The sequence below is a fragment of the Oryzias latipes genome, chromosome 2 (genome assembly GCF_053564925.1).
Source record: "Oryzias latipes strain Hd-rR chromosome 2, Olatipes_Hd-rR_3.1".
Taxonomy (NCBI): Eukaryota; Metazoa; Chordata; class Actinopteri; order Beloniformes; family Adrianichthyidae; genus Oryzias; species Oryzias latipes.
The window spans coordinates 47616946-47632482 of NC_136238.1; the positions used below are offsets into that span (position 1 = coordinate 47616946).

General features: G+C 44.9%; 1 long non-coding RNA gene across 1 annotated transcript; it reads left to right on the forward strand.

The window, feature by feature from the left end:
• The first annotated feature begins 4002 nt into the window (after positions 1 to 4002).
• Positions 4003 to 5116, forward strand: LOC144989563 (uncharacterized). Its single transcript, XR_013653820.1, has 3 exons — positions 4003 to 4403; positions 4504 to 4641; positions 4791 to 5116. It is a non-coding gene; the product is annotated as an uncharacterized LOC144989563 (long non-coding RNA).
• Positions 5117 to 15537: the final 10421 nt, after the last annotated feature.

Sequence of the window (15537 nt, forward strand, 5' to 3'; positions counted from 1 at the left end):
CTCACGAAAAACGGTTGAATTATTGCCAGGAACACGGACAGATTCATTTTCAAAGCCATTTTCAGTAAGGTAGAAGAGAAAACTACAGAAAAAAATGCCTCCTTGCAAGAGCCCGTTAATCGTTCAGTGGCACAAAAACAAAATAAATATTGGCATGAAAAAATAACTTGGGGGTTTATTTATGAACAAATACATTAAATCAACACCAAAGTGTTTGTAATTTAATTATTTATAAATCAGTCACGTTTTCCATGATCAGAACACAGCAGATTCATAAATAGTCTTTGTAAAATGTTCATATTTATTATGTTTTTACTCTGACAAATAAGTGTCATTCTCCGCGTTAAATAGTAGTTCGCCTCCAGACCAGGTGGTGGCGGTAATGCGCCACTTTGTTTCCGTGTCAAGCGCGTTATGAACAACACCCAAAAGAAAAAAGTACTGAGCACGGGTGTCTGAATTGCTTTTAAATTCAGAGAACTATATATAGTTCTGCACTATATAGGGTTTTAGTAGTTAGGGATCAGGGCAGGAATTCGGACACAGGTTCATTTCCACTGAAATGCCTTCAGTCGACCAACTTCGTTTCTAACAATAAAGTAAAAAAAAAAACGTTGTTTCTACTGATATGCCTTCCGTTTCTATTGAAATTTTCACATGTGTATGTGAGAGCATTTTGGATAGTGTGTGTGAGAGCATTTTCACATGTGTATGTGAGAGCATTTTCAGTAGTGTGTGTGAGAGCATTTTCAGTAGTGTGTGTGAGAGCATTTTCAGTAGTGTGTGTGAGAGCATTTTCAGTAGTGTGTGTGAGAGCATTTTCAGTAGTGTGTGTGAGAGCATTTTCAGTAGTGTGTGTGAGAGCATTTTCAGTAGTGTGTGTGAGAGCATTTCAGTAGTGTGTGTGAGAGCATTTTCAGTAGTGTGTGTGAGAGCATTTTCAGTAGTGTGTGTGAGAGCATTTTCAGTAGTGTGTGTGAGAGCATTTTCAGTAGTGTGTGTGAGAGCATTTTCAGTAGTGTGTGTGAGAGCATTTTCAGTAGTGTGTGTGAGAGCATTTTCAGTAGTGTGTGTGAGAGCATTTCAGTAGTGTGTGTGAGAGCATTTTCAGTAGTGTGTGTGAGAGCATTTTCAGTAGTGTGTGTGAGAGCATTTTCAGTAGTGTGTGTGAGAGCATTTCAGTAGTGTGTGTGAGAGCATTTTCAGTAGTGTGTGTGAGAGATTTCACATGTGTATGTGAGAGATTTCACATGTGTATGTGAATGAATACATTTTCAGTTGTATGTATACAAGCATTTCACTAGTGTGTGTGAGAGATTTCACATGTGTTTATGAATGCTAATTCTGAATAATGTCCTACACGGCACCTCATAGAATTTTGCGCGTGATATTCGCCGACGTTTAACGCCTCGTGACTAAACAAAGGGCACCAATGTGAGTGTGCATACCGACGCCTCGCGTCAAAAACTATTCGACCAATGAGAATGGCGCTTTTGCACACGTGTCTGGAGCTTCTGAAGTTACAGTAAAACACATCTTGGGGGCGCTCAAACACAACACTGCCTTTCTGAGCACACATACCAGCAAAGAAGATAGACGCCAAGTAGCGGCTACACTGCCACGAAGAAATAATGACGGACATTCTAAAATATCCCCGAAAACGCTCATGATATATTTTGAGCTCTTGTACCAGTCGATAAAACTCACCATGTTCTTCTCTTCTTGTAACTATGGGATGTTCCCAAAATCGGCGTCTTTTACGGCGTCTTTCATCATTCAACAGAACAAATTTTTTTTCATCATTGGAACTGGAGCTGGAGCTACTGGTGCTTGAAATATTCATGTTTTCTTTGTATGATTCTGACAAGCGGGGGGGGGGGGGGTAGATGTGTGTGGTGGAAACTGAAGGAGAAAATATCTAGTCGCTTTGTAGATACTTTCTTTGCGTGTTCAAAAAAGTTGAAAACAAAAAACCACGGATTCGTTCGGATAAAAGATGAACAAAATTTATTTCCCTAACAATATTTCTAAAGCATAGTAAAACACCCCAAAAATCATAACGAGCGCCCGGGTTCTCAGGAATTTCCAGGGCTGGCACAGCGCCTAGTTTACGGGCGACTGACCATGCCAGCAATTTCAAAGAGAGAAAAAAGAAAATTCCTTGAGTGCAGACTTTTAAACATGTGGTCAGAATCTCCTCTCCCGGAAACAAGATGGCTGCTGTATCTCCGCCTCTGGCTGCTCAAGATTGGCTGACAGAGGAGCCCGCCTACTTCTTTCAGTCCATCACAGCATCTGGTCTCTGGGGGGAACCTCACAGATGGACACGGTACGGAATCCCCATGGGTGGCAGGAACTGTCACCGCAGGAGGTCGATCCTAGAGCTTTGTTCTTCACACGTGAACGGACGCCTGGAGTGGTTCCCACAGCTACAGTACCAGAGATAGTTAATTTATGGCCCATGTCAGACCTACAACCAAAACTCAGCAAAAACTGGTGGGAAGGACAGCGGTGATGAGTAGAGAGGGGGCAGCGAGGGAGGTGGTGCAGAGAGGGGTGCGGGTGGCGCCTAGAGGCAGGCAGGGGGGGCGAGTATTGCCTGAAGGGTCATCCATCACCCACAGCTTTAATTTGATTCTTGTTCTGTCAGTCTTTGACTTTGTCATGTTTGATTGTTTAAAGTTCAGAACTGTCACCTTTCTACCATTAAAAACACTTTTTGACTCATTCTGTTCACATTAGAATGAAGAAAACCTTCTTGAATGGATCTGAGGAAAAGATCTCTTTCTAAAGAAAGAGGAAAAAAACTCCCTTGAGGAATTTCAAAACTGTGTGTCTCTTTAATGGTTTAATGTCACAAAAATAGAAGCAAAGTCTTCATTTTCAGTTTTATCTTTATTCATCATTGAAGAGGAAATCAAACCACGACTGAAAAACAGAAATGAAAGAACAATTTCATATTAAAAGACTGAATTGAATTAATGTCACTTTTAAATTTATCTAAAAATCCAGACTTTGATGTCAGTTATGAAAAAATATTTTTTTATATTAAAATATTTTATCCTTTAATAAAATGAGCATTAAACCAAAACTTTGCAGATATAATCATCTTCTTGTATTTCTTCAGTGATTTTGTTAGTGACTGTTGTGTTAAAGGTTCAACTTTTCTTCTTTTCTCTCCTGCAGACATCAGTGAACAAACTAAACATCTTCATCACAGAGCTGGAGATGACGTCCTTGTAGAACTACATCCTCCTCTTCCTCGTGCTCTGATGTTACATGGCTGAACCAGAAAGATCCAGATGAAGCACTGAGACCAGAAGTCCACAATGGAAGTGTTGTCCAGAGTTCAGCTAGAGCTTCCAGGCTGAATGTGAGCACTGACTGCTCTCTGCTCATCACAAACATCTCTGATGAAGATGCTGCTCCATGTCTCTGTCCGCTCAGGAACAAGAACACGTTTGAGGCGTATCTGAATACTTTGAGCAGTGAGTATTCTGACATGAATAATTCTGTGACTTCATGGTTGTCAACATTCTGATCTTTTTCAGAAACAGCTCAAACCCTGAAGAGACTCTGACGTTTGGAGTTTTTTAATCTAAACCTTCAGATTCTACAATAGATTCAATATTATTCCTTTATTTACGTTCAGAGTCAGAACTAATCAGTTTTCATCTCAGATGAGGGGGGGGGGGATTTATCTCACAAATCCAGAGCTTCTGGGCTTTTCTAATTCTAAGAATGATAGGAGTTAGACCAGACAGACCCGGAGAATCAGGACTAGAAAGACAAAGAAAGAGCTGACAACAAAGTTTCAGTTTCATGCAGAAAACATTTCTTTGGTTCCTTTTTTATATAGTTTAATATAATTTCTATAATAATGTTTGTTGAAAGTTGTCAGAAAATGATGAGACTCCATCATCCTCTGTAATAGTTTACTCTGAAACTCCAAAATCCAGACTATTTCTGTTTGTTGAACCAAATGAAAACATGTCTCTGAATAGTTTCTAAAATGGTCAAATCAGCTCTTTCTTTAGAAAACGGTCAGCAGGTACATGTGGTCACTGTCAGGACAAAAAGGTTTTCATGGAAAAACGTCTTTTCTGTTTGTGTTTGCCTTCAGTTTGTAAAGATCCAGCAGACGTTCCTCCCAGAGGAAGTGGAAGTGTCCCATTCCAGTGTTCACTGAGTAGATTTGATCCAACTATTCCCTGTAGACACAACAGCTTCATCTGGATGAATGAGACGGGATCTCAGCTGTCTGGTGACGGAGTTGGCTTGGAGTTTAGAGGACAACCAGACTGTGTTTCTGTTCTGACTGGGAAACAACCAAACGTTCATCTGTCAGTTTGTGGAGGATGAGGAGGTGAAGACAGATGCTGTCTATGTTCTGGACTCTTCAGGTAAAACTGTTTTTATTATTTTCAACAACAAAGACAAATTGTGAAAGTCAAAGCCATTTACAAATATTGTAGTTGATGCTGGTAAATCTGTTGTCTGCAGATCTTTCTGGTCACAACTTCATCATCATGGTTGGAGCCGTGATGAAGGTGGTGTTGATGTTTCTGGGTGTGGTTGCTGCTCTGGTCTACATGTCCAGGAGGAGAACCAAAGGGAACGAGGACCAGAGAACTAGAACAAGTACTGTCACTCTTTCACTCTTCATCATCTTCTCATGTGGATGATGTCATTTCCTGTTTCTTTCAGCATGAAGTTGGTGACCTTAAACATTATTTACACTTTTAGAAATAAAAAAAAGCTGCTTGATCTTCTGAATTCTGCTTCTACAGGGAGAAAAATTGTTGCTGGTGACGAAGACGCCCTGTGAGGAAGAGATGCAGAAAAATCTGTTTATATTTGTTATTGTTTATGTTTATGTTTAGAAAAAAGTCTGTTTTTTCCTGCATTTTAATAAGAAATAATCTCTTTGTGCTTTAAATGCAGACATATGGCCGGGGCTATTGAGCACCTTTATTATAAATCATGTGTATTAACAATTAAAAAATAGAATAGATTATATCAAACATATTAGATTAGATCAACAACGCGTCCCCCGCCGTCTCTGTTTACATTCCTCCCGTTCTCGGTTGCTAAGCTGGAGGCTGAGCAGCTTCCTGACCCCCGCTGACATGGGCGAGCAGCCCGGAGTGACACAGCCACCTCAGAGGACCGCGGGGGACACGTTGTTGATCTAATCACTTTCAGTGTTAAGTCAATGGTACAGACGCCATCTGAGGTCCTGCAGCGCCATTTGAGCAGTGGGCGTGGCCACTTTCAATGTTAAGTCAATGGTACAGACGCCATCTGAGGTCCTGCAGCGCCATTTGAGCGGTGGGCGTGGCCACTTTCAATGTTAAGTCAATGGTACAGACGCCATCTGAGGTCCTGCAGCGCCATTTGAGCGGTGGGCGTGGCCACTTTCAATGTTAAGTCAATGGTACAGACGCCATCTGAGGTCCTGCAGCGCCATTTGAGCGGTGGGCGTGGCCACTTTCAATGTTAAGTCAATGGTACAGACGCCATCTGAGGTCCTGCAGCGCCATTTGAGCGGTGGGCGTGGCCACTTTCAATGTTAAGTCAATGGTACAGACGCCATCTGAGGTCCTGCAGCGCCATTTGAGCGGTGGGCGTGGCCACTTTCAATGTTAAGCCAAAGGTACAGACGCCATCTGAGGTCCTGCAGCGCCATTTGAGCGGTGGGCGTGGCCACTTTCAATGTTAAGTCAATGGTACAGACGCCATCTGAGGTCCTGCAGCGCCATTTGAGCGGTGGGCGTGGCCACTTTCAATGTTAAGCCAAAGGTACAGACGCCATCTGAGGTCCTGCAGCGCCATTTGAGCGGTGGGCGTGGCCACTTTCAATGTTAAGTCAATGGTACAGACGCCATCTGAGGTCCTGCAGCGCCATTTGAGCGGTGGGCGTGGCCACTTTCAATGTTAAGTCAATGGTACAGACGCCATCTGAGGTCCTGCAGCGCCATTTGAGCGGTGGGCGTGGCCACTTTCAATGTTAGGTCAATGGTACAGACGCCATCTGAGGTCCTGCAGCGCCATTTGAGCGGTGGGCGTGGCCACTTTCAATGTTAAGTCAATGGTACAGACGCCATCTGAGGTCCTGCAGCGCCATTTGAGCGGTGGGCGTGGCCACTTTCAATGTTAAGTCAATGGTACAGACGCCATCTGAGGTCCTGCAGCGCCATTTGAGCGGTGGGCGTGGCCACTTTCAATGTTAAGTCAATGGTACAGACGCCATCTGAGGTCCTGCAGCGCCATTTGAGCGGTGGGCGTGGCCACTTTCAATGTTAAGCCAAAGGTACAGACGCCATCTGAGGTCCTGCAGCGCCATTTGAGCGGTGGGCGTGGCCACTTTCAATGTTAAGTCAATGGTACAGACGCCATCTGAGGTCCTGCAGCGCCATTTGAGCGGTGGGCGTGGCCACTTTCAATGTTAAGCCAAAGGTACAGACGCCATCTGAGGTCCTGCAGCGCCATTTGAGCGGTGGGCGTGGCCACTTTCAATGTTAAGTCAATGGTACAGACGCCATCTGAGGTCCTGCAGCGCCATTTGAGCGGTGGGCGTGGCCACTTTCAATGTTAAGCCAAAGGTACAGACGCAATCTGAGGTCCTGCAGCGCCATTTGAGCGGTGGGCGTGGCCACTTTCAATGTTAAGTCAATGGTACAGACGCCATCTGAGGTCCTGCAGCGCCATTTGAGCGGTGGGCGTGGCCACTTTCAATGTTAAGCCAAAGGTACAGACGCCATCTGAGGTCCTGCAGCGCCATTTGAGCGGTGGGCGTGGCCACTTTCAATGTTAAGTCAATGGTACAGACGCCATCTGAGGTCCTGCAGCGCCATTTGAGCGGTGGGCGTGGCCACTTTCAATGTTAAGCCAAAGGTACAGACGCCATCTGAGGTCCTGCAGCGCCATTTGAGCGGTGGGCGTGGCCACTTTCAAAGTTAAGTCAATGGTACAGACGCCATCTGAGGTCCTGCAGCGCCATTTGAGCGGTGGGCGTGGCCACTTTCAATGTTAAGCCAAAGGTACAGACGCCATCTGAGGTCCTGCAGCGCCATTTGAGCGGTGGGCGTGGCCACTTTCAATGTTAAGTCAATGGTACAGACGCCATCTGAGGTCCTGCAGCGCCATTTGAGCGGTGGGCGTGGCCACTTTCAATGTTAAGCCAAAGGTACAGACGCCATCTGAGGTCCTGCAGCGCCATTTGAGCGGTGGGCGTGGCCACTTTCAATGTTAAGTCAATGGTACAGACGCCATCTGAGGTCCTGCAGCGCCATTTGAGCGGTGGGCGTGGCCACTTTCAATGTTAAGCCAAAGGTACAGACGCCATCTGAGGTCCTGCAGCGCCATTTGAGCGGTGGGCGTGGCCACTTTCAATGTTAAGTCAATGGTACAGACGCCATCTGAGGTCCTGCAGCGCCATTTGAGCGGTGGGCGTGGCCACTTTCAATGTTAAGCCAAAGGTACAGACGCCATCTGAGGTCCTGCAGCGCCATTTGAGCGGTGGGCGTGGCCACTTTCAATGTTAAGTCAATGGTACAGACGCCATCTGACGTCCTGCAGCGCCATTTGAGCGGTGGGCGTGGCCACTTTCAATGTTAAGCCAAAGGTACAGACGCCATCTGAGGTCCTGCAGCGCCATCTGAGCGGTGGGCGTGGCCCCTTTCAATGTTAAGTCAATGGCACAGACGCCATCTGAGGTCCTGCAGTGCCATTTGAGCGGTGGGCGTGGCCACTTTCAATGTTAGGTCAATGGTACAGACGCCATCTGAGGTCCTGCAGCGCCATTTGAGCGGTGGGCGTGGCCACTTTCAATGTTAAGTCAATGGTACAGACGCCATCTGAGGTCCTGCAGCGCCATTTGAGCGGTGGGCGTGGCCACTTTCAATGTTAAGTCAATGGTACAGACGCCATCTGAGGTCCTGCAGCGCCATTTGAGCGGTGGGCGTGGCCACTTTCAATGTTAAGTCAATGGTACAGACGCCATCTGAGGTCCTGCAGCGCCATTTGAGCGGTGGGCGTGGCCACTTTCAATGTTAAGCCAAAGGTACAGACGCCATCTGAGGTCCTGCAGCGCCATTTGAGCGGTGGGCGTGGCCACTTTCAATGTTAAGTCAATGGTACAGACGCCATCTGAGGTCCTGCAGCGCCATTTGAGCGGTGGGCGTGGCCACTTTCAATGTTAAGCCAAAGGTACAGACGCCATCTGAGGTCCTGCAGCGCCATTTGAGCGGTGGGCGTGGCCACTTTCAATGTTAAGTCAATGGTACAGACGCCATCTGAGGTCCTGCAGCGCCATTTGAGCGGTGGGCGTGGCCACTTTCAATGTTAAGCCAAAGGTACAGACGCCATCTGAGGTCCTGCAGCGCCATCTGAGCGGTGGGCGTGGCCCCTTTCAATGTTAAGTCAATGGCACAGACGCCATCTGAGGTCCTGCAGTGCCATTTGAGCGGTGGGCGTGGCCACTTTTAATGTTAGGTCAATGGTACAGACGCCATCTGAGGTCCTGCAGCGCCATTTGAGCGGTGGGCGTGGCCACTTTCAATGTTAAGTCAATGGTACAGACGCCATCTGAGGTCCTGCGGCGCCATTTGAGCGGTGGGCGTGGCCACTTTCAATGTTAGGTCAAAGGTACAGACGCCATCTGAGGTCCTGCAGCGCCATTTGAGCCATGGGCGTGGCCACTTTCAATGTTAAGTCAATGGTACAGACGCCATCTGAGGTCCTGCAGCGCCATTTGAGCGGTGGGCGTGGCCACTTTCAGTGTTAAGTCAATGGCACAGACGCCATCTGAGGTCCTGCAGTGCCATTTGAGCGGTGGTCGGCGCTAAAATCAGTGCTGATCAGACTGCATGGAGCCCAAGCTCCAGAAAAGAGGAGAGAAGAAGAAGAAGTCGTCCACATGAAGCTTCACCTTAGAGGAAAAGAGGAGCTGCTGAACTAAAGTACTCGAGTACTGAGGAAGACTTTCAACCTCTGATGGATTCTGTAGAACATTTGGAACTAGAATGTAGAAAGTGCTTCAGTTCCATCAGCTGTCAGTCTGCAGCAGCTTCATCTGCTGCCTCCATCCTCTCTCTGTGAGTCTCTGCAGAGTTTTTCTGCAGCTGCTGGTTTTTCTGCAGCAGCAGAGCCAGAGAGCCAAAGAAAGTGGAAAGTCTGAGAAGGAAGCAGCTCTGAAGCTCTGCAGCTGACGGTGCAGCTTCAGGACTCATGAGGAGGAGCACATGCACGGCTCTGATGCTGCTGAACGTCTGACTGAGATGATCCACATTCAGAAGAGAGTTTCAGAGTGAAAGACGTGTGGAAGAAGAGAATCCTGAAGGTTTCTGTGCAGACATGAACTCAGTCAGAGAGCGTCTGAATGTTGGAGGATCCAGAAGAAACCAGGAGCTCATGAAGGTGGTTCTGTTGGAGCAGAGAGCAGAACTCTGATCCCAGTTTCAGGAACAATGCAGGCTCATGTTCTGGACTGAAGAGTTCTCCTGAAATGTTCTGTTCAGACTTCTTCAGGATCACATCTGTGTGTGAATGTGGAGCTTTGTCTGAACCAAGCTGCAGCTAGTTCACTTTGAAGCTCCTTCAGGCTCACACAGCAACAATGACAAAGACTGAAGCTGCTGTGCTGCCCTCTAGTGGCAAACATGGCATCTGCAGCACACATTTCTGCATTTCTCAACATTTTTGAAGCTCATCCAGAGAATGCCAAAAGTGTGCAAAGCAGTAATCAAAGCAAAAGGTGGCTACTATGAAGAACCTAAAATATGACATATTCTCAGTTGTTTCACACTTTTTTGTTATGGATAGAATTCCACATGTGTTCATTCATAGTTTTGATGCCTTCAGTGTGAATCTACAATTTTCATAGTCATAAAAATAAAGAAAACTCTTTGAATGAGAAGGTGTGTCCAAACTGTACTTTACTTTTGGTCTGTACTTTAAATAAAAATGTGTTTTTTTCTTTGTCTTAACCTGAAAAAATCTGTGAATTAATTTAAATCTTTCCCAGTTTTTATTGAAAAAATCTTTGAAAAAATCTTTGGTTCCGGGTCACGGCAAGACGCGTGGTCGCGGCTCTCTGCGGATACAACTATCTTCAAATGACGTAATAAGTTGATTTTCTCCAAAAAGAGAGCTGACCATGGCCCCTAAGAAAACCCAGTAATATGAAGACCTCAAAAAGACCCTTGATGATATTCAAGAAACGCTTAATTCTTTTATGGATCAGGTGTTGGCTAAGCTAACGCCACTTTGGGAAATGATGGAAGAGTTCCGAAGATTTCGGGCTCAAAACGAGCAACGAGAATACCGGGTCGACATTCTGGAGAAACGACTGGACGATGTGGAACAGGAAGTAAGGATGAATAATGTCATTCTCACTGGATTACCGATAAAGCCTCGAATGAAGCTGAACGAAGCAGGAGCTAGCACTGCTAATGCTAATGCTAATGCTAGCGCTAGCGTAGCTAGCAGTGCTAAACGGAGCGGGGTGCAGAATCTCTGGATCAGCAAATACATTCATTTCCCACATCTAAAGGGATGTCCCTCAATACCATGGAGACCTGCCACCTGCTCCCCAGGAGAAAGGAGACGGATAAACCAGCGATCCTCATCAAAAACACAAGCTAGCTCTGATGAACCAAAGAAGAAATCTGTGAAGGAATTTGTTTTATTATTATCATTGCTTAAATGTATTTGGTTAAATGTATGTTTAAATGTTAACTCAGATTGACCTTTTTACCTCTTCTGAAAACAGTTGTGTGTTTGTTCATCTGCTTCTCATCCCCCACCCAGGATGAGGGGTTTACGACACACTGTCCTCAGCTGATAAGGGATACTGTTTGAACTTAGAATCCAACCAAAAGGGTCATTTGACGACACCCCCTAATGAACTTTTTGTCTTTGTCTTGAATTGTTACCTCCCACTTGTGTTCTTAATAAAGGCAGCACAGGGAGAGGCAGACCTTTGAGAAGAGAAGCGTGGTAGACGTTTTCTGTCACTCTTGCTCCTCTCCCTCGTGCATGAGAAACTTGATTCTTGTTGTGGTTTGTTGTTTATAATTGTGTTTTTCTTTAATGTCTAGATGCATTTATCTGACAAAATCTGAAAGGATCTGCTGCTTATCTGAACAACCATCTGACCAGAAGGAATGCTGAAATCTCCAAACATGCACGGCTTCACAGGAAGCGTAAGCAGATTGAGAACACTTGGGTTAAAGGCTGCAGGATTTACGTCAAACCACTCGGTCCATCGGACCGGTCCAAGGTTCTGGTTGTGAACACCATGAAGGACTTTGAGAAGTGCCTTATCACAGTCGTCTGAAACAACATGGAGTAAATCAAAGAGCCAAATAATTTCAAGAAATATGACACCTGGATTCATCACTTTCTCCATACGTCTGACGTCACCTGAATAAGCAGAGATTTCTGACCTGCAGACAACTTGATCTCAACTTTCACCGAGCTGATATCAGCTGAAGAAGGACATGGACCTGAATCTAATGTCTGCAGACATAACATGGAAGAGACTAGAAACTGTTTTGAACCCAGAAGGACAGCAGCTATTCAGCAGAATAAATGCCAACCTTGGACAATCGACAGATTGTGGACCCTTTTTATTCTCCCTTACAGCATTACCTTATTATTTAAAAAAAAAAGAAAAAAATACAAAAAATATATATATGTGTGTATATTGAAGGAAAGAGATCGTCCGTTTTTGAGTTCTTTCCATCCATGCGTGTTCAATAGTCGAGAGTGGTAAAACAAACAAGGAGTCAACCGGTTTAAAAATACACAGAGTTTATTTCCCTGACAATAGTTCTAAAGCACAGATTAAAACATTAATGCAGATATATCTGGATTCTCAAGTAAAGATCTACTGACGCACAAGTTACATGCGAATTACTCGTAGATTTTCCTAAGAACAATGGAAGAGTTTGAAAACAGTCTTTTTAAGATGTGTTTGAATCTCCGCCTTCCGGAAAGATCATGGTCGCTGGTCCTCCGCCCCTGGTCGCTCTGATTCGTCAGCTGATAGCCCTCGTGCTTCCACCGGCCAATAGCTGAAGGCTGCCAACTCCGGATCCGCTCCACCTTTCCAGGAGTGGGGGCATTTCACCGGCGCACACAATCCATGATCAAAAGGAGTCCTCCTCTGGTCCAAAGTAAATCATACCAGCCAAACGAACACTCCATTGCCGGCACGAGATTCAATTCAATTCAATTTTATTTGTATAGCCCAAAATCACAACAACAGTCGTCTCGATGGGCTTCGAAGTAAAACATGAAATCAAAAGGATCACGAATACAAAGAGTTCAATAGAAAAATACTAAAATGAACTAACAAGCTGACTAAGCTATACTGGCATCCCTGCCCTTAGACCCCCCTTCGCGGTAAGGAAAAACTCCCAAAAAAAACGGATTCCGGAAAAAACGAAGAAACCTCAGGGGTGCCCACATGAAGGAGGGATCCTCCCCCAGGACGGACAGGCGATTTACCAGAAATCTTAGAGAAGAATTAACTTATCTAAATCTACAACTACATATATAAAAGTCCAGCAGACCAGCTTCATCCAGCCGTGGTTGTGGGGACAGTCAAAGGCGCGAGTCGAGCCGGAGACAGGAACCACAGCCAGGTGTAGGAGCAGGAGCAGAGACGAGGTACTCGGTCAGGTACAGAGCAGAGACGAGCCAGAGGCAGGATCCACAGCCAGGTGTAGGAGCAGGAGCAAAGGCGAGGTAAACGGTCAGGAACTGGAGCACGGATGAGCCAACTGGAGTCTGGAAGCACTCCCACTCCCCAGGAGGGGAGAGGAAAAGAAGGACAATACATGAATCGCACTGCACCAAACAGAGGCATGGAGAACTAAATGATAAATTATGATCAAGAATAGAGGAGAGGAAGGGTAGAAGTAAAAACAGGAAAGAGGACAGAACCCCAGTGCACCATAGTTACCCCAGCTTCAACTTCTAGCAGCCTTTTAAAAGAAATAGTTATTATTAAGTTTAATTTAAACAAATTAACATTAAGTTAAATAATCTCTGAATACTAACTAGTCTGACAATAAGCCTGTCCACAGAGGAATGTTTTCAGTCTAACTTTGAATGTAGAAACTGAGTCGGCCTCTCTTACATGAGCTGGGAGTTTATTCCATAAGACAGGGGCTTGGTGACTAAACGCTCTACCTCCAACCGTACTTTTACTAATTCTAGGAACCACAAGCAGTCCTGCATTTTGCGAGCGAAGTGTTCTGATTGGTTGGTAAGGGACTATGAGGTCCTTAATATAGGACGGGGCCATTCCATGTAAGGCCTTATAAGTTAACAGGAGGATCTTGAACTTGATTCTGGAATCAACTGGGAGCCAATGGAGCGAAACTAACACAGGAGTGATGTGAACTCTTCTGCTGGTTCCAGCTAACAATCTAGCTGCTGCGTTCTGAACAAGCTGGAGACTTCTTAAGGAACTCTTAGGACACGCTGCTAACAAGGAGTTACAGTAATCCAGCCTCGACGTAACAAATGCATGGATGAGTTTTTCAGCATCACTCTTAGAAAGTATATTTCTGATCTTAGCAATATTCCGCAGGTGAAAAAAGGCAGTTCTGCATGCCTGAGATATGTGAGCCTTAAATGATAAATCCTGGTCAAGTAAAACCCCAAGGTTTCTAACTGTGGAATTGGGGGCTATACTTACACCATCCAGGGAGACTATCTGAGCAGACAGAGTATCTCTGAGGTTTTTAGGACCAAGTATAATGACCTCAGTTTTTTCTGGGTTCAAGAGGAGGTAATTAATTGTCATCCAGGTCTTGATGTCACTGATGCAGACGTTCAGTTTCTCTATCTGGTCATTCTGGTCAGGCTTCATGGATAAATACAACTGCGTATCGTCGGCATAACAATGAAAATTAATGCTGTGTTTCCTGATTATGTTTCCTAGGGGTAGCATATAAAGCGTAAACAGGATCGGTCCCAAGACTGAGCCCTGTGGGACTCCATAGTTGACTCGAGTGCACTGAGAAGAATGGCCATTTACATTAACGAACTGATACCTATCGGACAGATAGGATTTAAACCACTGGAGAGCAGATCCTCTGATCCCTATGTCCTGCTCTAATCTATGGAGTAAAATACCGTGGTCGATAGGGTCAAAGGCTGCACTGAGGTCCAACAGGACAAGACTAGAAAGTAGACCCTTTTCTGAGGCCAATAACAAGTCATTAGAGACTCTAACTAGTGCAGTTTCCGTGCTGTGGTGGGGTCTAAACCCCAACTGAAAGTCTTCAAAGTGGCTGTTGTCCTGTAGGTGGCAGTAAAGCTGCTTAACTACAACTCTTTCTAGGATTTTAGAAATAAAGGGCAGGTTTGATATCGGTCTATAGTTGTCCAAGATGCTAGGATCCAAACTGGGCTTTTTCAGAAGAGGTTTAACAATTGCATATTTAAAAGACTGTGGCACGTAACCCGTTTCCAGAGAGGCATTTATCATTGTTAATATGGGATCATTAATTAGGGGAAAAGTTTCTTTAAAAAGTCTAGTGGGAATTGGGTCTAACAGACACGTTGAGGATTTGGAGGACGTAATAATTGATGTTATTTCCGCTTGATCCACAGCAGTGAAGCAGTCTAATGTTACAGAGGTTTCTATGGATGCCTCCATTTCTACCGCTTCAGCCTGTTCTGGGCTGATAGTAGGAATAACTTGATTTAACTTATGTCTAATATTTGAGATTTTACTGTCGAAAAATGTAAGAAAATCATCAGAGCTGAGAGAAACAGGAACATGTGGTTCTACTGAGCTCTGACTGCGAGTTAATTTAGCAATAGTGCTAAAAAGAAATCTTGGATTATTTCCATTCTCTGATATTAAGGTTGATTAGTACTGGCTTCTAGCTCTACGCAGAGCTTTTTAATAATTTAATAGGCTATGTTTCCAGATATCCAGAGACTGCTCTGAACCGGAGCGGCGCCATTCCCTTTTTAACTTACGGGTTTCTTGTTTAAGAGAACGAGTTTCAGCGTTAAACCACGGTGCTACTCGGTTTTGTCTGACGAACTTAGGTTTCAAGGGGGCAACAACATCGAGTGTACTCCTGAGGGCTTGTAAGGCATCATTAACAAAGTGGTCATTTATATTAGGACTGATAATATGGGAGCTGGTCTCAGAGTATTTTCTCAGAATATCACTAAGTACTGGCTGAACTGTGTGTTTAAACTCAGACACAGAACGGTCAGTTAAGGTTCTTCTAAGCTGTTTCTTATTCACTGGGGCAGAAAGATGTTCCAGTGTAAACTGGAAGGTAATCATAAAGTGATCAGAAATGATGGGGTTAAGAGGAAGGACACTCAGCTGGCTGATCTCTATACCATGGGTTAGAACAAGGTCCAGGGTGTGCTTATGACAGTGAGTGGGTTCATTCACACTTTGGGTGAAACCAACATCATCTAATAAAGCTGCAAAAGCCTTTCCTAGGCAGTCACTGGGGTCATCAACATGAATATTAAAATCCCCTAATA